The sequence below is a fragment of the Mustela nivalis genome (assembly GCF_964662115.1).
Source record: "Mustela nivalis genome assembly, contig: HAP1_SCAFFOLD_315, whole genome shotgun sequence".
NCBI classification, from domain to species: Eukaryota; Metazoa; Chordata; class Mammalia; order Carnivora; family Mustelidae; genus Mustela; species Mustela nivalis.
Genome location: NW_028136331.1, coordinates 123298 through 148433, shown reverse-complemented (window position 1 = coordinate 148433; position 25136 = coordinate 123298). Strand labels below are relative to the sequence as shown.

The window sequence follows — 25136 nt, the reverse complement described above, 5'->3', positions numbered from 1 at the left end:
TGAAATTCAGTATACTCTCAACATTAATTTATTTTGAAATTTACCAGTTGTGTACTGAACTATTTTATGGCAGATATTACTTCAGACTACACTGGTAAATGAAATACTTGGCTTTGTAGAACTTTTATTTTAATGGGTGAGACAATTCAAAGCTATAAACCTTAATAAAAATGGCATAGTGCATTCAAAAAGGAAGAGTACAATGGGGAAAAAGAAAAATTCGATCAGGGTGAGAAAAATCAAGGTTGCTAGGCAGGGGATGGGGAGTTAAAATTTTTAATAGAAAGATCAGGGTAGTTACAATGAAGCTGACAATTGAACAAATGTATGGAAAGGTGATGAATTTGCGCAGAACTATCAGCAATAAGGTCACTCCAGACAAAGGAATTGGCTATCTTGAAGGCCATAAGGTTGGATCATGCCTGGCATATCTGAGGAATAGCAAGGAGGCCATTGTGAGTGACTGAAGAGTAGCAGGAAAAGAGGTCACAGAGGTTAAATGAGTGGCTAGATCATGTAAAGCTTAGAAGTCATTGTAAAACTCTGGCTTTTATATTTGGAAACTTACTGTGTGATAGAATTTTTGCTAATAACTGAGAGTTCAAATGTCCATAAACTTTCAAGGATTCTTATTCTAGTAAGACAGAATAAAGAGAAAGAGTTCATATTTTCACATGGTGTAAGAAATGCTCGGAGATTCAAGTGTAGGAAGCTATGGGAGCACAGAAGAAGGCACTAAAATCACACCATATATTTGATGACTGTGACTATATATAAATTTGTATTTTAGATTTTTTGTAGTCATGGAATCACACAGTATATACTATTCATTGCCTGGATTTTCTTTTCTCAGCATCATTACTTTGAGATTCTCCAATTGTCTTTGCTCTATTGATGGACATTGATGAACATTTCCACTGTTTTCAATTCTTAAAAATAAAGCTGCTATGAAATTCATATACAAGTCCTTGTATGAACATAGGGTTTGTTTTTCTTGGTTAAATGCCTAGAATAAAATGGCTATTTGTGTAACTGCAACATATTTTTCATTTAAAAAAATTTTGAAACTATTTTCCAAAGTGGTTGTATCATGATATATGCCAACAACAGTTTAGATTTTTTGTTGCTTCTCAATCTAGCTCAGACCAAGTACAATTAGCCTTTATAATTTTAGCCATTCTAATAGATATGTAAGCATGTCTCATTATGATTTTAATTTGTATTTCTTTAATGTTTAAATGTTGAGAAATTGGCCATGTGCCTATAAGCCATCCATATACTTTTGGTGACATGTCTCTTCCATTATTTCCTTCACATGTAAAATTGGATACTCTGTTTGGTTATTAGTAAGGTTTTTTATTTTTATTCATTTTTAAATAATCAGAGTAGATGTCCATTATCAGATATTTAATTTGCAAATCCCTTCTCCATCTTTACGGTTTCTCAATGGAGCTTTGATAGCTGTGTCTTTCAAGAAATATGCTACTTCTTTCCTGGTACACGGAGGTATGACTACAACATTATCAATGTTGACCTTTGCAAAGAAAATCATGGCTTAAGATATATGTAGTCTGCAGTTGTTGGGAGTGTTCACCATCCTTGCCTCTAACTCATCTCTCACTGCCCACACATTCAGGTATAGGGGAATATTGATTGACAAAATATTAATTGCCAAATAACACTAGTTAGAGAATAAGAAAAATGCAGGCACCTGATTATATAATATTCCTTAAATAAAATATGTTTTTATAAGTGCTATTGGAAGTAAATTCCTCAATACTTTAATCACACAGAATGATGGAATCCTAGATTTTTTTTCCTTGTATTTACTAAGAAAATGATCATGCCTCAAGTATATTAAAATGGAATAGGGAAAATTAAAAATTGTTTTAAGTTGATTTGCGTGTGTTGTGCGTATGTGAGAGAGAAAGTGAGAGAGAAAGAGAAAGAGAGAAAAAGAGAAAGGGAAAGACAGAGAGGTGGCTGCAGTGAATTGATGAGTTGGAGGATAGATTTTAAAGTTTTGTCTTTTGCTTTCTACATTTCCTTTTCCTTAGGTTCAAGAGAACAATCAGTAATATCTCAGATGCCTGCTGGTAACATCAGCAGAAAGAGTTAGAGGTTCCTAGAAAATTAAAGAAGAGATATAGTTTTCCTGACATAAGAAAAGTCATTTTTTGTCCCCAGCTATTTTCAATGATCTATACCCCACCTGTGTACTTGCCCAAGCACACTTCTTCCAAAACTTCCTGGGAGGTTCTTAAAAAGAAATGCAAAAACCTCACTCCTTAAGGATTTTGAGGGAACAAGGCAATGGGAAAACTAACAGTCACCACCAGACCAGGAAATAGCCTAAGCTATTGAGACAATAAATCAGTGGTAAAACTCCTAGTGCTATTTCAAAAGCAATCAAGGCCTTGCATTCCTTTTCCCAGAAAATGAGCCCAAGACCCCATCTAGTTTCTATCTGCTCTTGAAGCCTGCAGAGTCCCTTTCCCTTGTCCAACAGTTACCCCTGCTTTATTCTAACGTTGACGTTTCTGCCCTCGGTGGAATACAAGCTTCATTCAGGTGAACATGCAATACATATTGCACAAATACATATGTGGATGTGCATGCATCCACAACCTTATGACCAACCATACACGGGATAATAAAACTCTCCCTTCTGAGTATTCATCTTAAATACTAAATAAAAATCTCTCTCCTGTTCAAACAGTCAAGGCTTTGGAACTTATTCCCTGTGAACTCCTTGTATGTTGTAAACAAAGATTCCTTTGTTTGACAACTCCACCTGTTTCTGTGATTCACCAAAGACTGACCTCAGTTAGTTCCGTTACTGTAATGTAATATCAAGCATATCTAGTTAGTTGATCATTTTGTTCAAGTCTTACATATCTTACCAATGTGATGACCATTTGTCTATGTAATCTTAAAATAAGGGTGTTGAAATTATTTTCCATTTGTCGTCCAAGGTAGAAGTTATGATTTTTGTTCTTAGTTTTTCCCTATATATCCCCAAATCTGTTGTTACGTATTAAAAGTCAAGAATTATTATACTCCTGGGGCGCCTGGGTGGCTCAGTGGGTTAGGCCGCTGCCTTTAGCTCAGGTCATAATCTCAGGGTCCTGGGATCGAGTCCCGAATCGGGCTCTCTGCTCAGCAGGGAGCCTGCTTCCTCCTCTCTCTCTCTCTCTGCCTGCCTCTCTGCCTACTTCTGATCTCTCTCTGTCAAATAAATAAATAAAATCTTAAAAAAAAAAGAATTTTTACACTCCCTGATGAATTCATCCTTTTACTCTTCTGTAATTTTGACTTGATCTTTATGTCTGATAATGAAATTTGCTTTAAAATCACTTTTCATTATCTTGATATAACCACCAAAGTTATAGTATGATTAGAGTTAATATAGCATATTTTTTCTTTTACTTTTTAAAGCACTTCTATATTGAATCCTGACAAAGAAACAAAACAACTTTTTAACTCTGGAAGCATCTTTCTAAATTATCTTTTTTTTTTTTTTAATGAAGCAGTAGCAATTTTTGTTAAGGGACTTAAACTGAAAGTAGGTTTAGAAATTTATTTATTTATTTATTTATTTAGTAAAAGATTTTATTTTATTTATTGACAGCAAGAGAGAGAGAGAGAGAGAGAGAGAGAAGAAGCACACAAACAGGGGGAATCATGTGCAAAGGGAGAGGAAGAAGCAAGCTCCTTGGGGTGCCAGTAGTCCCATGCAGGGCTGGATCCCTGTACACTAGAATCATGACCTCAGCCAAAGGCAAACATCTGCTTAAACAACTAAGTCATCCAGGCACCCCTAGAAAATTAAAAAAAAAAAAAAGACCTTTTAAAAACATTTTGTTTCTTTCTTGTTTTTTTTTAAATATTTTATTTATTTGACAGACAGAGAGACAGGAAGAGGAACTATAAGCAGGGCAGAGGGAAAAGGAGAAGCAGGTTTCCCACTGAGCAGAGAGCCTGATGTGGGGCTCCATCCCAGGACCCTGGGATCATGACCTGAAAAGAAGGGACACTTCTTGGAGGAAGCCACACAGACACCTCTTTTCTTTGTTTTTAATATATGGCAACTGATGCTTCCCAGCCACGAGGAGCATATTACCCATTGATTAAATCTTTGATAACAACCTATTTAAAAAGGTGTGTAAATATATACTTACTCAGATTTATACACTTTGTGTTTTCTTCATAGTTTGGGGCTGGACCCCATGGTCACAACACTGCTTCCAGTCTTTGCCTTCCCATCTTTTGATACCAGGTATTTGGTCAGCAAAGCAAATTAGTATCAAAATTAATAAGCCCTTGGCACCATATCTCTGGAGCAGGGCTTGCTCTTAGCCAAGGCCCAGAGCAGTTGACATCCCCTCGCTAGTGCTATAGCCCCAAGGACTAGGTCCCTGCCACCAGAACTCAGTCTTACATGTTATGCTAAGCAGACAAAACCAAAACAGGAAAGCTCTGACAGCTTTCACTGGCATGCCTCATCTCCAACTCCCTCGACATCTAGGCAGTACCAGATGACAGGGAGGGGTCTTGGTCCAACATATGGGAGGGAAGGAAGTAGCCACGAGCAAGTACCTGCCTCTCTGTTCCTTTCTTTCATGAGCAGGTTGTAAGGAGGAGGAAGAGGAAGGGGAAGAGAGGTGAACTTCAAGGGGTGAAGGCCTCAGGTAGGCAGCTGGCTCCTGCCAGTAGGAAAGGGACAAAGGAGAAGGCAGTGAGTCTTGCAGGGAGGGTGGGGGGTAAGGGTTACAGCTTATGACGGAATCTGGACAGGAGTAATAGGGATACTAGTCATTTGAGTCCACCATTGGCAAGCTGGGCTGAGTGTCAGGGCAGATAGGCCTCCTTGGGCAACGGCACATGAGAGAAGGTGGAATTCTTCTCTGAGGAGCAGGTGAAGCTTTGGGTGTTGGGAAAGCATAGACAGTATTGTTCCAGGGCCAAGGACAGGTCCGGTTACTCCTGGTTGGAGGTCAAGGACACAGTATGATCCAGGTCTTCTACCAGCAGCTTGAAGGTACCACATGCCAGCCACCCCTCATTATTGTGTATAACTCTCTGGTGCACTTATTGGCTTATCCATCAAATGACTCCTTCAGCAGCTTAAAAACCACCTCCACAGGCACTCCAGGATATGGGAGGCTTCCAGAGTGAAAATTTTGCACAGGATCACCCCAAAAGACCAGAAGTCACTCTGGTGGATGTAGATCTGGTCAAACATGGCCTTAGAGACCATCCAGTTCACAGGCAGTCCACTGTTGGTTCTCATTTTATAGTAACTGATGTGGTGATATCTCTGGCAAGGCTGAAGTCTGAGATCTTCATCATGTTGTCCTTTGTCACCAGCACTTCCCTGGTGGCCAGGTCTTGGTGTATGCACTTCTTGGAGGCAAGGTACTCCATGCCTCAGGCTACCTGGTAGGCACAGGATACCGGGTGCTTGGAGGAGAGTTGCTCTGCTGCATTGTGGCTGATATTGTAACAGTACTCCAGGTCAGGAGGCCTCTGGGCCTGCAGGTACTCCTGTATGTTGTCTTTGGAGGCATATTCCATGATAGTGTACGAAGGACCATCCTGTGTGCAGGACCCAGCAGGTTGATGGTGTCCTTGTGCTGTCCAATCATCTTCATCATCTCCATTTCTGAGATTAGGTTTGACAGGTCTTTCTCTGCTGCATCTGACTTCAACATCTTCACAGACACTTTAGTCAAATGGTTGGATTTGTCTTTGTCCAGCCCAATGGCCTCCTCCAACACCACCTGCCCAAAGTAGGCCTCTCTTAGGGGTCTGCCTAAACTGCCTACAACCAGCCTGCCTCAAGGCAGTTATGAACTCTAGATTATCCTCAAAAACATTAAACCACAAGCTAAAAATTCTCTTCACTAGGTCTCTGTCGCAGGTCTAATTTTCTTATCTTTCATCATTTATCTTTTTCCTAATTCTTATTTTCAGTATAGTTTATTTTGCTTCCAGGTGTTTCCCCGGGTTTCTGTATGCTGTTTCATAGGGAAGAATTATCCTGTCATAAAATTATTTCTTGAGCATTCATTACATCTCTCGGTTAAAATGGGTTCTTTTATGGTATTGATTCATTTGAGTTTTCTCAAAATGGGAAGAATTTTCAAAATGGTGTTTTCCTCAAGGTTCAGAGTATGTCTTAGCCTCATCTTTACTCTTTTTGAAATTCACTTTTCAAATTCTTGTCCCTCTTTTTATCTTTTTAAATTAAAATGTTTCCTTTTACTATTTTTTTATTTGAGTGTAGTTGATAGTCAGTGTTACATTGGTTTCAGGTTTTCAATATCTCCATACATTATTCTATGATCACTACAAATATAGCCACCATCTGTCACCATATAACACTATTATAATATCATTGACTATATTCTCTACACTGTCCCATATCTCTTTTTAAAATCTCTGATTTTTATGTTTTCTGTTATTCCAATTTTCGACCTCATTTTACTTGGTTACTTTAATAAAATATGCCTGATTACACACTCTATGCTGAAAACCATAGCATTTGATTTATAGTAGTCTTCTTCTTCTTCTTCTTCTTCTTCTTCTTCTTCTTCTTCTTCTTCTTCTTTCTTCTTCTTAATTAACATATAATGTATTATTAGCCCCAGGGGTACAGGTCAGTGAATCGCCAGGTTTACACACTTCACAGCACTCACCACAGCACATACCCTCCCCAATGTTCATAACCCCACCACCCTCTCCCTAACCTCCCCACCCCCCCCCGGAAACTCTCAGTTTGTTTTGTGAGATTAAGAGTCTCTTATGGTTTGTCTCCCTCCCGATCCCATCTTGTTTCATTTACTCTTTTCCTGTTCCCCAAACCCCCCACATTGCACCTCCATTTCCTCATATCAGGGAGATCATATGATAGTGCCTTTCTCTGGTTGACTTATTTTGCTAAACATAATACCCTCCAGTTCCATCCATGTCAACGCAAATGGCAAGATTTCATTTCTTTTGATGGCTGAATAGTATTCCATTGTGTGTGCATATATATATATATATATTTCATTTGTTGATGGACATCTATGTTCTTTCCATAGTTTGGCTATTGTGGATATTAATGCTATAAACATTTGGTGCACGTGCCCCTTTGGATCATATACAGTCTTCTTTACCTCTATCAGAACCCCAGGAAGCTTTATTTATTTATTTACTCACATAAACAGATGATCCAACACAACGTTTTTTGATGTTCCAATGTATTATAATGTCTTACCGCTTAACACTATGCTTACTGCTCTCTTTCACTGTCTGACTAAATCCTCATCATCACTATGCCATTTAATGAGAAAGAACATTTGAACTCAGAGTTCTCTCCATATCAGGGAATGAAGACTCCACCCTTCTGTTTGTGCAGGTAAAATAAATGTTGATGTCTGTCCTGCACATACCCCATCCTGTTCACCAGAATATTCACCATCAAAATATATACACAATGAAAACCATACCTCACCACTTCTATTACCACCCAGCATGCTAAAAACACCATCATATGTTCCTGAATTATTGACTTGATTGATAACCCCACTTCCACACATACTGCACTCCTTTCTCCCTGCAAATTTATTTTGGTACAGCAATTTAACCTAAAAATCAAGTCAAATGATTTTATTCTGCTGTTGAGGGTCTTTTGGTATCTTCCCCTTTCATATTAAATAAAAACTGAAGGCGTTTCAATGTACTAGAAGGTCATACATCAATACGTTCTTCCTCTCTCCACCACTATGAACTCCTCATTGGCCTCCTTGCTTTTCCTCAAAAGTAACAGACAAGCTGTTCACACAAAGTCTATATACTTACTTGCTCTGCCTAGAGCAATCTTTTCCTTTAATATTTGTATAACACTCTCCTTCACTTCCTGGGTCTTTGTGCAAATAACATCTCATAAATGAGATATAACCACCCAACACAAAATAAAATTAACTTTCATCCCAGCATTCTCCAATGGCTTTTACCTTTCTTGTATTTCTTTGTATCACTTATCACCATCAACCATCAATCATTATTCTATTACTGGTTTATTTTCTTATTTGAGACAGAGAGAGAGAGAATTGGGAGGGTGCGCAGAGGAAGAAGAAAACACCCCACTGCCTAGAAAGCCTGCTGGGGAGTTACATCCCAGGACCCTGAGATCATGACCCAAGCCAAAGGCAGTCACTCAATGGACTGAGCCACCAAGGTGCCCCTCTATTATTGGTTTATTTCACTATTATATTTCAAAAGAATGTGAGCTCTTTGTGGTCAGGTATTTTATATGTTTTATTAATTGAAGTATTCTCAGAAAGGTAGCTGGCAGATTGTAAGGGCTCACTAAACTGTATTTTGTTGTTATTATTGGGCTCCTTTATGGGCTTTACCTCTTACGCTAGAAGTCTATCCTTCAGATGTAAGCGATAAGAATAGAGCCCTGTTGCCTGTTCAAATGTGTAAAAAGCCTGTATTAAGTGGATATTTTAAAAGCTAAATGAATGGCTTAATAGTTGTATATGGGGGGAAAGGGAACATATTTTCCACAGTTTAGAAGTGGAGTTCTTTTATAGAGTTCTTGTACAAGCCTACACTATGGAACGATAATGGGCAGTTGTACATTACAATTATACAAACACTTTGGTAATTTATATCCTTTTTTTGTTATTCTTGACTGGATCATTTAATTCCTTAGGAGCATTATAGCATTTCAACTTTTCATGTTCAATAAACTTATTGGGATTGCTACCTTTTTTATTCAAATGGAGAAATAGTCATGATTTAATCTAAATAAAGTGTTATTGATTGTGTTGTTTTCTAGGAATGAGTCGCACATGCTAGTTTAAAAGTTTTGTTAAATTCCCAAGTCTGTCACTGATAAAAGCCTTTTGTAGATTAGTAACTTGATCAAAACGGAAAAGTTATGTATCACCTATTGTTATACTATATTTGTTTCCATCTTGCATTGTAATAACACCCATCTTAACTCTATTTAAGACAAATCATTGCCAGATGGATTTCTGGCATTGATTGCAGGATATGAAATCTAGTATAACTAAAAGTTTTTGGTTTTAGTAGCATATAAATCAATTTAGAAAAATATATGTATTTGAATATAAGATAAAGTTTTAAATTATTTGGCAATAATAAACTAAACTTTTTTTTTGTAAATTTTTATTTTCTAAAATTTCATTGAGCTCTCTTGCAATAAGAAACAAGTTACAAAAAATTAAGGTTTATTTACCCCAATTCAAAATTATTAGGAATATAATCATAGAGGTTGAAGTATTTAAAATATTGAACCCAAAATGTTTTATTAGGTAAATTCATGAATGCTGAGCATTCACTGTTAAAATATACTAATACTATTGATAGACTGGTAGAAGCCTAAAATCAAATATTTATTAAATATTTATATCCATATCTTTTCATAGCTTGGTAATTCATTTCTCTAGCATTAAATAATATTCCATTGTTTGCATGTACTACACTTTCTTTGACCTTTCACTTATGGAAGGATATCTTGGTTGCTTCCAAGCTTTTGTCAGTTATGAATAAAACCACTATAGACATCTTTGTGGGTATAGATTTCATCTTCTTTGGATAAATACCAAGAGCTGCTACTGCTGAATCATCTGGCAAGAATATGTTTAGTTTTGTAAGAAACTGCCAAGTTGTTTTCCATTCTTTATTCTCAATACACATGGAAGAACATTCCTGTTGCTCCACATCCTCACCAACATTTCGTGTTCTGTTGACAGTGCTCTGGATTCTGGGTATGTACTGGTGTCTCTTTTTTGTTTTAATTTGCATTTTCCTGATGACATATGATGTGAAGCATCTTTTTATATGCTTATTTGCCATCTGTAATATTTTCTTTGGTGAGGTATCTGCTAAGGCCTTTGGCTCATTTTTAATCCGGGTTTTCCCCCATTGTTGAGTTTTTAGGGGTCTTTGTGTATTTTTGATTAACAGTCCTTTGCCAGATGTGTATTTTGCAAATTTTTTCTCATAGTCTGTGCTTTGCCTTTTCATTCTCTTGGCATTGTGTTTCACAGAGTAGACAGTTTTAAATTCAGTGCTTGTGCTTTTGTAGCTAAAGTTATTGCGAAAACCAAGGTCATTTAAATTTTCTTCTATATTACCTTCTACATGTTTCATGTTTAGGTTTATAATCCAATCTGAGTTAATTTTTGTGAAGAGTGTAGGATATCTGCCTGGATTTATTTTATTTTATATTTTTAGATTTAGCTTCACCATTGCTACAGAACCATTTGTTTAAAAGATTGTATTTTGCTCTCTTGTATTGCTTTTGCTTTTCTATTATATATAAAATATAATTGATAATATATATTCTGTTGCTTTAATCTAGTCTCTCTGTGGTATTACAATATCATGCTTACAATTATCGTTATGGTAAACTTTTTTTTAAGATTTTATTTATTTATTTGACAGAGAGAGAGATCACAAATGGGCAGAGAGACAGCCAGAGAGAGAGATGAGGAGAAGCAGGCTCCCTGCTGAGCAGAGAACCCAATGCGGGACTCGATCCCTGGCCCCTGGGATCATGACCTGAGCCGGAAGGCAGAGGCTTAACCAACTGAGCCACCCAGGTGCCCAATCGCTTTAGTAAACTTTGAAGTCAGTCCTCAGTCTTTGTTCTCCTTCAACACTATGTTGACTATTGTGAGTCTTTGCCTCTCCATATAAACTTTAAAATAAGTTTGTTAATATTAAAAAAAAAAGAACTTGCTGGAATGCATTAATTGTATAGATAAACTTGGAAACCAGTGACCTCTTGAGCTTAGCAGGAATTAGACCATGGACATCAGTTGTCACAGTGGTGCCTCTGGCAGAACCTATTGCAAATCCCTAGGCAAAATGACACCTCAAGGATCTGAGAGAATGTCTAAGAAGTACTTGATACATCCCTTGGGTATGGTTTATTAAAGTGTCCACCTGTCTGAAAGCTGGGGAATCTAGATAAGGGAGGGAAAATTAGTTATGATAAAACATATCAACAAACATCAATAAATTTTGTAAAACTAATTGTCATGGCTCATATACAATATGACCAACAGAGGGACCATCAGAAGGAAAGCATCAGTTATGTTTATTGTGAAATTTTTTATTCAAAATAAAGCAATGTGAGGGGAAGACACAATGAGAAAATTACCATTTTTTAAATGGTAAACATCTTACAAAATGGAATAGGTTTTATATTCTAAGTAGTATATTGAAAAGTAAAACATTGGGGCGCCTGGGTGGCGCAGTGGGTTGGGCTGCTGCCTTCAGCTCGGGTCATGATCTCAGGGTCCTTGGATTGAGCCCCGCATCGGGCTCTCTGCTCCGCAGGGAGCCTGCTTCCCCCTCTCTCTCTCTCTCTCACTGCCTGCCTCTCTGCCTACTTGTGATCTCTGTCTCTCAAATAAATAAATAAAATCTTTAAAAAAAAAGAAAAGAAAAGTAAAATATTAAAAAATAAAATTTCAATGAAAAAAATTATTTAATTTTTAAAAAGGTTAAAAATAGCAGAACCATTTTTCTTATAACTGGAAAATACACTGTATATACATCTATCAAAATAACTTGTCATGGGGGAGCCTGGGTGGCTCAGTAGGTTAAAGCATCTGCCTTTGGCTCAGGTCATGATTCCAGGATCCTTGGATCGAGGCCCACATCCGGCTCTCAGCTCAGCAGGGAGCCTGCTTCCTCCTCTCTCTCTCTGCCTGACTCTGCCTTATTGTGATCTCTGTCAAATAAATAAATAAAAACTTTTATAATAAATATTTGAAAAATAACTTGTCATGTCTGGAATCAGGAGCATATGGAAAAAAAATAATATCTGAGGACAATACTTCTGCCATGTTTTGTGCCTTGCTAATATTTTTAAACAGTCAGGCAAATTTTAGCCTTATTGAAACACCTGCTAAGATACCTGCAGTGCCTTTTGGAGCCCTATGACTATAAAAATTAATTGCAAATATTCAAAATGTTTACTATGGTGTCACTATTTAGGGCCACCACCAAGTATGTTTCAGAAGTAAGCATAACTGTTACTCTTCCATAAGGCAAAAGGGCATATTTTCAGGAGTTCCATCTGCTGTACCAGGAGGTGAATCAAGTAATGATTTTTGTCTATAAAATAATTCACTTTTCAATCTAACATTCCTCATTCCACATTATAATAATAAAAACTAGGAGGAGACTAAAACAAACAAACAAATACAACTACAACAACCAGCTTTTCCTACAGTGGAAAAGTAAATATAACCTTAGGAGTAGCCTAAAATTTATTTTTAAATATTTTAAGATAAACGTTTTTGTTAGAAAACCATATATTTTATATTACTAAGAAATAACAGGCAACGTTTTATGAACTTCTAAAAAGTCTAGTTACTTGTATTTATCTATTAACTCATCTCTTTATGAAGTAGAACATGATCACACCTCTTGTATCTACCCAAGTTTGTATGCTTTGGTTGTTTTATGTTTGCTATTTCCTTGCTTAATTTTTACAATATTTGATACATAATAGTATCTTTAAGTCCATCTATGGTTTCACAGAATTTGTTTGAACTTCATAAAAATGTACCATACTTTTTGCACTGTCCTTGTTTTACTTCTCTATTAGCTTTCCAAGTTTTATTCACTTTAGAGTGTGTAGCTATCATTTATTTTTACTCCTCCATAATGCTATGTTTACAAATTTGTATTTATCTGTACTTTTAAAAATATCTTAATTATATACCATTTCTCATCTCACGTAACACTCATGTTACTTCTACACTTATCAGATATTATGTAACGGAAAACCACAACTCAGCAACAATAGAACACCATTTTTCAAAATTAAATGGCTTACCAGAATTCTTTAATTCTATCCTTTATTTGTATTAGATGACCCTTTATTCTGGTAGTTGGCATTGTTCATATGGAGGAAAGCTTATAAGTTGATATTCCATAAATAGAAGGATTTTTATGATCGATTAATTATTTTCATTTAGAATGCATAGAATATGGTTGATTTAATATTTCTTTCTTACTCTCTGCCTGGAACATAGTGCTATCTATGCAATAGCCACTAAAATATTAAGTTAATTACCTAGACTTTAAACTGCATATTAATAGGAATAGCATACAGAACTCTTCTCAGATTGGGACACCTGGGTGGCTCAGTCAGTTAAACGCCTGAGCCTTTAGCTCGGGTCATGATCTTAGGGTCCTGGGACTCAGTTCTGCAACAGATTCCCTGCTTAGCCGGGAGTTTGCTTCTCCCTCATCCTGCTGCTCCCCCTGCTTGTGCTCTCTCTCACTCTCTCTCTTACAAATAAATAAAATTAAAAAAATAAATTCTTCTCAGATAGCTAATATAGAATATCGTCTTTGTATTCATCAAAGGGAAAGTGCCATATAATAATGAAATCCAGACTACTTCAAATTCACTTTTTAACCAGTAAGAAAGTACTGGAAACAAGCCAAAAATGTCTTCAATGAATTAAAGAAATAGATTGATTTTCAATATCTTAATGTTTCTAATGTTAAATTGCAAGATTTTTATACTAGATATCAGTGTAAATATTCATTATACAAGGATATTCTAAAAATAAACCTGAGAAAACTACTTGACATATATGATGACAAAAACCAATGTCAGTTTGGGTAAAACTTACAACACCTACCACCTGAAACTCTTGTTCTATATGGTGCCATCTTGTGATTCTGGGCAGCGGCAGTGAGCCACAGCTTCCAGTCAGCTAGAAGATTACAGGGGTGAACACCTGATATTCTTACAAGCATTCTATATATAGAACATATATATAGAATATATATATTCTTCTTTTTTTAGTGTAATATTTAATAAATTGCATGTGATATTTGATACTTTGTTATAAAATAGGCTTTGCTTAAGATGATTTTGCCCAAATGCAGGCAAATGTAAGTGTTCTGAGTATGTTTAAATAAGCTTAAGGTAAGCTATGATATTTGATAGTTTTGGGGTATTAAATGCATTTTTAATTTTTTATGTGTTTCTCTGTACATAGCCCCCTTGTAAGCTGAGGAACATCTCTATATGTATATGTAGCCTTGGTATGGCTTACATATTATTGGCATGAAACATCTAGAACAGTACGTGTGCCATAGAATTGTCTACAACATCAAACAAGTTTCTTGAAAACTTGTGCCAAAGGGGTTATGTCTTTAAGGATTCTTATTTCAGAAGGGTTCTCTCAAACGTAAGATTTTTCAGAAGTTAAGTGAAAATCTGACCAAACTAAACATTTTTCCATTTTCCCTAGTGAGCAAAGATAGCTAAAATCTATCTGCCATTTTCAACACTGTACTCAAAGATTGTAATTCTAATTTAAGAACAGATTATTTATATCAAAACCACATGTTGGCCTAATCTTATACAATATTCATAAGTCACACTCAGACCCTTGGACACTTTTATTTGTTGAGTCTATATGGTACTACGGACATTCATCTTTTTTGACCTCATAGCTTCATGTATGTCTATACTTTTGAAAATACATGCATCATAGTTCCATTGTAAAATGTCTGGGTTATAAAATGTGCTATGCTATCAAAATGGTAATAAGAACATACAAATGACCTGATGTAATGAACTGGACCAGATTGCCAGATATCACATTTCATACCAGAAAGATTCAGTGGTAAGTTTTAAAATGGCCAGCTATACATTGACTGAATTATAACTCATTTAACTTCTTTCTTTGTGTACAGTATTATACATTAGTAAGTATTATAGTAAATAAGTACTTTGGACAGATGTAAATATGCTGTAATAAAAAATGTTTTTCTTCTTTCTTTTAGTCCTTTTTACTTGTGAGACTAGCCACAAATACCATGCCTCCCCCAAAATAATTTGCAATCAAAATTTATCTCTAAATGAATTTATTGCACAGAAAATATATATATATATATACACTTACAGTAGACATGTTCAAAAATAGTTACACAACAGCAGGGCCCTAAATGTAAGCAGTATAGTTGTTTTGTTTTGTTTTGTTTTTTTCTTTTATAAAAAAGAGGTTATGTGAAATATTGGGATTTTATTTCCAGGCCTAGTATTTCAAGACAGTTAACTACACTTACGGTGTCAACAGCCTCTTGTTGGCAGTATGATTTTATTGGCTCCATGGAATAACAGCAAGAATTTACTATTGCTTCTTTCTTTTATGACACACACAGAAAAAAAAAATTGACACATTTGCTCAAGACCAACCAGAATCATTTTAACCTATCAAAATTGATGGGAGGCCTTCACTGCCAAAGTCACTGCTGCGTTTTCACAATTCACTGCAGACAATCTGCTACTCCCATTATGATAAAGGAGAGAAGAGTCATAATCAGGGAAGAAAGCTAGATTAATACTTGTAATTATCATTGAATATTTAGCCTGCTATAGGTTTATTATTATTAGTGTCATTTGATAATTTTCTCTCATTTTATTAAACACAACTGTGAGTAATTATGCTACCTAATATTTCTCTGTATTGGCTGACTAGCTAGCAAACATTCATGAAAATATCCATTAGCCACACATATAAAATGCTGCATTATGATGCTGTTGAATCAGAACATACCACTACCTGATCCTGTAGCTCTTTGAGGATTTGCAAATCAATTAATTCTATGTTTATTGGATTCTTCCCATACAATTAGAAAATTTATAATCGAGTCCATGAACATTATTAGTTTTACCATTTTAAACCAGCAATCACACTTTGATTTTTACAACAAAAGCAGAAATATAAACACACACATTTGGATCAGTTTTCTGTTAGTCTGTCTGGACTTCAAAATCCTATTCCTCAAGATGATGCACACCAAAGTTCTGGATTAAACAAGAAATTAGATGGCACCTGAACACTTGGTTTAATATTCTCAAAAGGACTATGCAACTTCTTTCTTACATTAAGACATTGTTTTACAAAGATCCACACTTTTATAATGTTAGTATTTTTAATAATCAATAAAGTCAATTAATCATGATTAAAAATCAAACATAAAAATTTCTACTTTTTGCTTTTGCCCCCTCCATTTAGAACTTATTTATAGCCTGATAATTCAAAGTTCCCTATGTTTATGAAAATCTGGACAGAAATAGCTCTAAGATCCCATTCAGAACTTGATATTAATCTAAGTCTTTTGGCTCCATTTATCCTGAGAGCAAAGAGTAGGACAAAGGATTTGAGTACTGTTAGTTTATCTGGGAGATTATCCAAGGTAGAAAAGAATGGGAAAGTGATACAGTGAAGAAGCAACTTTGTCAAAGAGGTACATTGTTGATATAATTGTTGTGGATAGAAAATGAAGGCTTGCTTTTACTGAAAGGTCCTGAGAAACTTCTTTAAGTTGTCCTCATGAAGACCTGAAAACTGACAATTTTACCTATGGTTCTTATTTCCACTTCACTGAGAGCTGTCCTCAGAGGACATTAACTCTCCTACACTTTTGGGTTGTGTTGGAGACATTCTAAAATGAGAGAGAGAACATGAGATGCTATCACTGTTAAGTAACTGCAATTTCCCATGGAACTATCCACCACAGGTTTGGCTATAATCAGGAGTTGGGCCTTGATATCAGAGGGATTTGAGGCAGTATCATTTTAGGTTAATCATTATATCTGAAATTTCCAAAAACTTCAACTGATGAAACTTTGATTATAAATCTATAAATATAACAATAAATCTACAGTATTCAAATTATTTTCATAGAAATACACAAACAAAGCATCAATTGACTAATATTTAAATGTTACAAAATACTGAACTGAAAGAATTTGGTCATATAACAACGTGTAAGAAGTAGAGCTTAGGTTTAGGTTAGAAGTCAGGATGCATTTGGGACTCAGTTAAGAAATTGAATGGAGGGACGCCTGGGTGGCTCAGTGGGTTAAGCCGCTGCCTTCGGCTCAGGTCATGATCCCAGGGTCCTGGGACCGAGCCCCAAATCAGGCTCTCTGCTCAGCAGGGAGACTGCTTCCTCCTCTCTCTCTGCCTGCCTCTCTGCCTGCTTGTCATCTCTCTCTGTCAAATAAATAAATAAAATCTTAAAAAAAAAGAAATTGAATGGATGTCTGACTATCTTATAGGTTTGCTAAAAATCAGTGACTTTGTGTTCACGTGTGGCTATGCGGGAATTTTTAACTTTCTCTAAGAAGTTATTAGATTGATTATATAATGGCAGTAAAGGATGGGGAAAAGCAAAGTACAAACCCCATAAAGACAAAGACACTGAGTATGAGAAAAGAGTAATAGATAAGAAGAATCAATGCATTTGAGGAAAATGGGAATTGAAATACACAATGATTGTTGATTTTTTTAGATGCAGAAATCAAAACTAGCTTGCAAGAAGGAAATAACAGAAGACATGTTGTGAAAAGGCAGTAACGTGGAATAAAGGAGTAGGGAGAGCATATCAGGTAATTTGGATAGGAAGGAGTTAGGAGATAATTGCTTGATAAATTTTATATGGCCCACTTAAATGCACAGATTTCTCTTCTTTAATTTATATGGAGAACAGGGTGTCCTTTCTCTTCCCTTTCAGAGCACCCGAGGTGTACTCTTTCAGACTGAAAACCTGAAAAGCTCAGGACTCAGTTGCTTAAGCACAGCTGAGAGGACATATTTCAATTAAGATTTACAGTTTGCTGTAGGTAGTAGACTGTCAAAAGTGGTTTAACCATATTTTTCATTTAACAAGAAGACTACAGAGAGTGTTTTCTGGTGTTGGTTCAGAGTCTTAAGAAAGTCAAGTGAACTATCTTAGAGGTTTTCATGGCTTTTTATTCACAGTTGCAAAAATTGCTGTTGGAGTTCTCACTATTAAGCCCACATTTCTGGCAGAAAGATAGAGGTAAAAGAGAATGATATCTTGTACAACTGATACTTTGTCATATGGTTACAATGTAACTAGAAAAGAGACAATAAAATATTTGATGTTGTTTTAAGTTTCCTTGTTGTCAATCCCTCAGTGCTTTCTGATACTAAAGGAAAAAGTAGATGGATATTGACCTGGCAACTATCAACACCTGTCAGTCTCTCTTGGATAACCAATATCTCTATAATCTCTTCTTCCCAGTAAAAAAAAATAAAATATATTCATAAACCACACTGTGCCATCTCAAGTTACTGCACCAAGATAAAATTACAATGATTTTCAGTTGTTCCAAATGGACAGAATACCCTTCCTTATGATATCATGTCTTATAAGATAGATAGTTGGCTTGCTACCAATATACCCAGATGAGACTGTGGAAGAGACAGGAAAAAAATAATAATATTTATTTATTCCTTGGGTTGACCCTGTTTACACAGATGCATTACTATTAGAAAAGGTTGGTTTGGGACATTGGAATGAATTTACTTAATGGGTCTGTATGTATTTGGGTTGGAGAAAATTTTTAATTTCTACAAAAATTATTAGAATTCTATCTTATTCCCTTTTGATAATTTTCACATGTTAACAAAGCCAACGTTTTTGTCTAGCAGACAAGATCTTAAATCCTAACAAAACTCAATTTTTTCCTTTTTTTTTTAAGTTTGAGAGCCTCATGTTCTCTCATGCTGCTTTAAATACAACTCAAAAAAACAAAAGGAGCTAAATGGGGCAGTAAGCCCAGACTTTTTATTTTAATTTATTTATCTTATTTTTAATTAAAAAATTAAAGATTGTATTTATTTATTTGAGAGAGAGAGAGCATGAGTGGGGCAGGGGGATGTAGCTGCAGAGAGAGACTGAGAAGTATACTCCCTAATGAGCAGGAAGCCCGATATGGGGCTCGATCCCAGGATCCTGACTGAGATCATGACCAGAGACAAAGGCAGATACATGTGCAAAATCCCTTTTTTTCTGGGAAACAATACTTTACAAGAGATGTTTGAAAAAGTACTGGGGAAACAACTTTAATCAGAGATACAAAAATTTAATTGACTTCTGTAAAGCTACAGGGATCCAAATGATGGGAATCCCAGGCCGTTTAGGTTGTGGACCACAGAGTATTCTTCTCTGTAATATTTTATTTTCTTCCATGTCTACTAACTCCAGTCCAAGTTCACTGATCTCTTTTTAGATAGTGCAAAACATGGCAAAGAATACCAAACAAGTGCCCAATATTCTACATTTATTACATCATTTCTAACATATAGAAGTGTGTTATCAAGGCTGGTTCTGTGAACGAACCTAGTTATGCTAAAGTGTGTTTTGTTCTCCAAAAATTAAATTCATGATTATCACACAATTATAAAATACTTGTGTCAAGAATTTTTATTCAAAAATTAATAAGAGAAGCAGATATTAAAACTAGTTCACATGGTTATTTGGGATATAAGCAGAGTTGTGCAGCAGAAGTGCTCTGGGCCCATAATTTGGGTTATAGAATTTATGTTTTCTAATGAAAAATCACTAACTTGCATTATTGTTAACAAGAATCCTGTGCATTACCATCAGTTTTCTCCATTATAACCTCTTGCTCTACAGTTTGTAAATAACTTTGTCAATAGCAAGCTAATAAACGGGGTGACTCCAATGGATTGAGATAATCTCCAGAGTTTCTGCTACATAATGAACAGGACTCCATTGAAAGGACACCTAAGAGTTTATTTTGCCCAAAAATTTGATCACTTTTTTCACTGTCCTTACCTATTTTCCAAACCTAGTTCTTTTCAGTCTACAGACAACCCTGTATCTGACTGACTTGTTAATTCTGGGAATGTCTTGCAGATTAATTTGCTTGCCCGAGGTGGTTCCTCTAATTGATGTCTAAGAACCCTAATTAGTTAAGAAAACTTTTTTTTTTAACATTTTCATTGCTATTTATTATTATTATTATTATTATTGCTAATATCTCTATTATAAATAATTCACAAGGGCATCTTTCTGACAAAAGACAAAGAGCTGGCTACTAGTAGAAAAAGTACATTTGACTCTGTCAGTGAAAGTGGTAATGGGATTTGAGAAAATAAGGCAAAGCAGTGGAATTATGTGTTAAAACTTTAAATATTATAGACACATTTACTTAATTTCTAATACTGCTTATAATTAAAAAAGATGTTTTCCATGAACCACGCATTACAACAAATATATTGTTTATACAGATTAAATTTTCATCAAAAGGGACGCCTGGGTGGCTCAGTTGGTTAAGCAGCTGCCTTTGGCTCAGGTCATGATCCCAGCATCCTGGGATCGAGTCCCGCATCTGGCTCCTTGCTCGGCCGGAGCCTGCTTCTCCCTCTGCCTCTGCCTGCCATTCTGTCTGCCTGTGCTTGCTCTCTCACCCACTCTCTCTGAGAAAGAAATAAAATCTTAAAATAAATAAATAAATTTTCATCAAAAAATTATAAGTGTATTTTTTTGTAGGATCATGATAAGCATTTTGCAGATGAGAAAAGTGAAATTTAGAAAAGTATGTCTCTTCAAATCCCTCATACAATATCTGGCCTAGATAGAAGGATATACTATCACAATTGAGGAAGATAATTGAGATTACTTAAAATGATAAACTTTACTGTATAGGGTTTTTTACAAGTTTGCCACAGATTCACATTTTTTAAAATATATATCTATTTGTGTAAAGAGAATGCACTGAGAAGTAAAAAGATAGTGATATATCAGTGCTACCAACTAATGGCTATAATATCATCACCTTATTTATGAACAATGAAACAGTGTGTAATATTTAAATAAATTTAAATAAATTCCTATTTATTTTATATATTTATAAATTTAAATGAATTCCTATTTATTTATTATTAAAGAAATTCCTCTAACAAACAGTATGTTTTGAAGGTTGCTAGCAGGAAAGTGTTGTACGACATGGAAGTAATCAGAAAATGTGATCTAAAATTCTGCTTTCAAGGGCGCCTGGGTGGCTCAGTGGGTTAAAATTCTGCTTTCAAGAAGCTATAACAGTAAGTACTGAGAATTAGCTATTATATGCTATGGATGAATAACTGAAATCTACATTTGAAACTATTGGTACACTATATGTTACCTAATTGAATTTTAAAAAGTTAATAAAAAAAAAACCACTATTTTATAAAACAATATTCCCAACAGGCTCTTTTGCTTTAAAATACTCACTTTGTTTCCTCTCCGAGAGAACACCAAATGGCGGATGACGCCGGTGCTGCGGGAGGGCCCGGAGGGCCCGGGGGCCCTGGAATGGGAGGCCGCGGCAATTTCCGCGGTGGCTTCGGCAGAGGCATCCGGGGCCGGGGCCGGGGCCGGGGCCGTGGTCGGGGCCGGGGCCGGGGCCGAGGCCGCGGAGCTCGCGGGGGCAAGGCCGCGGACAAGGAGTGGATCCCTGTCACCAAGCTGGGCGCCTGGTCAAAGACAAGAAGATCAAGTCCCTGGAGGAGATCTATCTCTTCTCCCTGCCCATCAAGGAGTCTGAGATCATCGACTTCTTCCTGGGAGCCTCCCTCAAGGACGAGGTTTTGAAGATCATGCCTGTGCAGAAGCAGACGCGCGCGGGCCAGCGGACCAGGTTCAAGGCATTTGTCGCCATCGGAGATTACAATGGACACGTCGGTTTGGGTGTCAAGTGTTCCAAGGAGGTAGCCACTGCCATCCGCGGAGCCATCATTCTGGCGAAGCTTTCCATTGTCCCTGTGCGGCGAGGCTACTGGGGGAACAAGATCGGCAAGCCCCACACTGTCCCGTGCAAGGTGACTGGCCACTGTGGCTCTGTGCTGGTGCGTCTCATCCCCGCCCCCAGAAGCACTGGCATTGTCTCGGCCCCTGTGCCCAAGAAACTGCTGATGATGGCTGGTATTGACGACTGCTACACCTCGGCCAGGGGCTGCACTGCCACCCTAGGGAACTTTGCCAAGGCTACTTTCGATGCCATCTCCAAGACCTACAGCTATCTCACCCCTGATCTCTGGAAGGAGACTGTGTTCACCAAGTCTCCCTATCAGGAGTTCACGGACCATCTTGTGAAGACCCACACCAGAGTCTCTGTTCAGAGGACCCAGGCTCCAGCTGTGGCTACTACATAGTTTTATACAAGAAAAATAAACTGAACTAAAGCTTGAAAAAAAAATACTCACTTTGTAATGAGAGTCATTACTTTTGTCTAGCCAAATCTTATAGCACTGTTTATCCCTTCCCTGCTTTATCCCTTCCCAGTATCAATAAAGGCTCACTTGGGTTACCTAGAAGCCATGAGAAAGCTTGTAATAGATCTGGCTGGTTTTCACCAGCAATTTGACCACCATGTGCACAGGGAAGTCTATTGATAAAGGCTTTATTGCAATAAGTTGCAAATACATGGATGATTTTGAATTCTCTTTCTTGAGGTCTTGTTTCATGATAATAAATTTAGGGTGGCTTATTGGAATGGATGTTATTAACATATCTTCATAGTTATAAGCACATGGAATTGTAAAATAGATGAATGAATGTGGCATTACTGACAACTGTCCTCATTTTGAAATCAAATTACAGTGTACTAAGATGAGGAAGCAAAGCAGATTTGGGATTATGAGTGAAATAATTTAAAAAAGTCTTGGGGTATGATCAGACTATTGGGTAATTCAGTAGAAAAATGTCTACTGATTGAGATTCTGTGTTCCCTGATTTCAGAGAGAAGTTAAGATAAATAAGTAACACGAGGAGACTAGGAAGCCAAAGATAAGTGATAATTTTGTGCCAGGGTGTGTTTACATCTGTTTATCTTCTTGCTTTACCACTAAGGTTGCTCCTAGAGGAGAGTTTAAATATGTGTTGGAGCTAATCTCTGTGGATTACACAAGAAACCACATCCTACAGCTCTCCCTGAAACACCCCTTATGATTTCAATGTAATTTGGTTTTTGCATTTTTAGAAATAACAAAATACTTTGCAAACTCATCTACTTTATTACCATCACAAGTGAGTCAGCTGACTCCACATTTTAACACAGTGACAGTCACAGAGGAATGGAGGAATGAGTAGAGTTATCAATATATGTGCTTTTAAGAAGTATGACAGGGTAGCAGCTATTTCCAGGAACCAAAACATGGGTCAGCAGCTGTGCAGGAAAAGTGATGGAATAAATGACTCATTTCAGAGGAGTTCTATAACATATTAGTTCTATAATGTATCTTCAGCCCCCAATTACCCGCTTTGATCTAAAGATAAGGATTTACAGTTAAGGTCCCATTTATGATTTGACTGGTGTGGTCTGAATCATTTTTACTATTGTTTTGACTATTACTTGAAGCCTATAGTAGTACTTGGGATATGTGTTGTGTATTCTGTGAACATGTGCTATTTTTAGATTAGATAATTTCTGTCTCGAACCCCTGTTCATTTGTTTGTTTTTGTTTATTTGATAGTGGTTTCAGTAAATGGATATATCTGAAAAATTGCAAAGCCACTATTAAAACAAGTTATTATTATATATAGCATGGAATTGCACATTCCTCCTTTGAATCCGACAGAGCTTCACCATATCCTTAACAATTTGGGAAAAACATGCTATTATTTTTCTTTATAAAATTTCTCCTGTTAGGCTGTGATGGTTGTCATCAGCAGTAACTCCTCTGAAGGCTTTGTCAAAAGAGTTGAAAAAATTGGAAAGGTGTGTGAATGAAGCTGTTTGCTGAATATAAAGAAAAGAGCATTGAAGTACAATTCACACTCTTACTTCTCCTTCTATGCTTTCAGGTGTTTGACATTTGAAAATTTTGCTTCTAGAAGAGATGCCCTATATAATTCTTACTTTAAGGAGCAAGTTGCTTTTATAATTTTTTTATTATTCTACCATTCCAGTATTTCCATTTAAATTAAATTCAATACCATTTAAAAAAAATCAAAAGTGCAGCCAGTATTCAATTCCTGGGCTAAATAATTTTAGAAAGCTTTGTGTTATTGAACCTACAGGGTTTTTCTGTAGTTTTAACTCTTTCTTTCTGTGATTTTTCCCATTAGTCACGTAAGTGACTGCAATATAACAGACATTGAGGATAAAGAAGGACTGAATAGAACAATCCTTGGCCTCATGAAGTTGAGAATCTAGCAAGGGAGTCAAACAATTCAATCATTCAGAGACAATTTATTGAGTGCCTGGTCTAAAATGAGCACAACAAAACCCCAGGCCAGAGGAATCATTTTAATGGGAGAGATAGATAATAGGTAAGCCAACTTTAAAAAAAAAAATCGTACTGCTTTTTCGTTAATAGAGATGCATATTTGAACTAAATAAGCACATTTTAAAAAGAGCAGTGATTGAGAAGAGGTTTTTTAACTGAGTGGTCCAAAAGGGCCTCCCTGAAAAAGTCTGTTTTGAACAGATTTCTGAATAATATCAGCTAGGAAGCTGCGTAAAAATCTCAGGGATGGGTGATTTTTCCAGTCGAAAAACTCTAAAGGCTCCAAAGTCACAATAGAGCTATAAGTTTCTCTAATAAAGTAACTTCTGACAAAGAATGAGAAGAAATAACTAACCCAGGTTTGAAAGAAAAGGGACAGACTTTCTATGGAATTCATATTTAATTAAAGCTCTAAAGGACAAAAATACAATAGAGCAAAATTCTGGTCACGCTGATATACCTAACGAAAGTTCATAAACAAGGTGTGGGTAGCAAAGAGTGTGTGGGAATGTTGGTAAGAACAGTGGGGAAGAGTCATCCCTGAACATGTTCTTAAATGAAGCAATTCTTGGGTTGTATTAAAGGGTAAATTGGAGTTTGCCTAAGTGATTAGAGAAGGATGCCTCAGCTTATGGAAGTTCAAAGCCATAAAGATGTGATAAACTACTGCAGATATTTTCATGTATATTTGTTGTTGCTTCTAGTAATGGTGATCTAAAAACTCCTACTTAAGACAACTAAAAATCCAGACAAAATAGCTTTTAAAGTTAAAAATATCAGAATGATTATAAAAATAAGTGAGGGATTACTGGGCCAAAATACGAAATACAATGAGAGCCTAGAGATATATGCCCTGAAGCCATTTTAGCTATGAGAGCATTTGAAACTGCTAAAACACACTGAGCTGTGTTGTTAATAGACTCTTGATACTAGAGAAACAAATCCAGCAGCAATCAAATTTGAGGACTTTGGTACAACCCAAATTTAAGTTGAGATCCCCAAAGCACAAGGAGA

The 25136-nt window shown here is 36.3% G+C and overlaps 1 pseudogene across 1 annotated transcript in view; it reads left to right on the top strand.

The window, feature by feature from the left end:
- LOC309857067 (small ribosomal subunit protein uS5 pseudogene) overlaps positions 1–22090 on the top strand; it is a 290623-nt pseudogene extending 268533 nt beyond the window's left edge. The window contains exon 2 of the transcript XR_014316704.1: positions 21246–22090. The product of XR_014316704.1 is annotated as a small ribosomal subunit protein uS5 pseudogene (transcript). The remainder of the gene's footprint in view (positions 1–21245) is intronic.
- The last annotated feature ends 3046 nt before the right edge of the window (positions 22091–25136 follow it).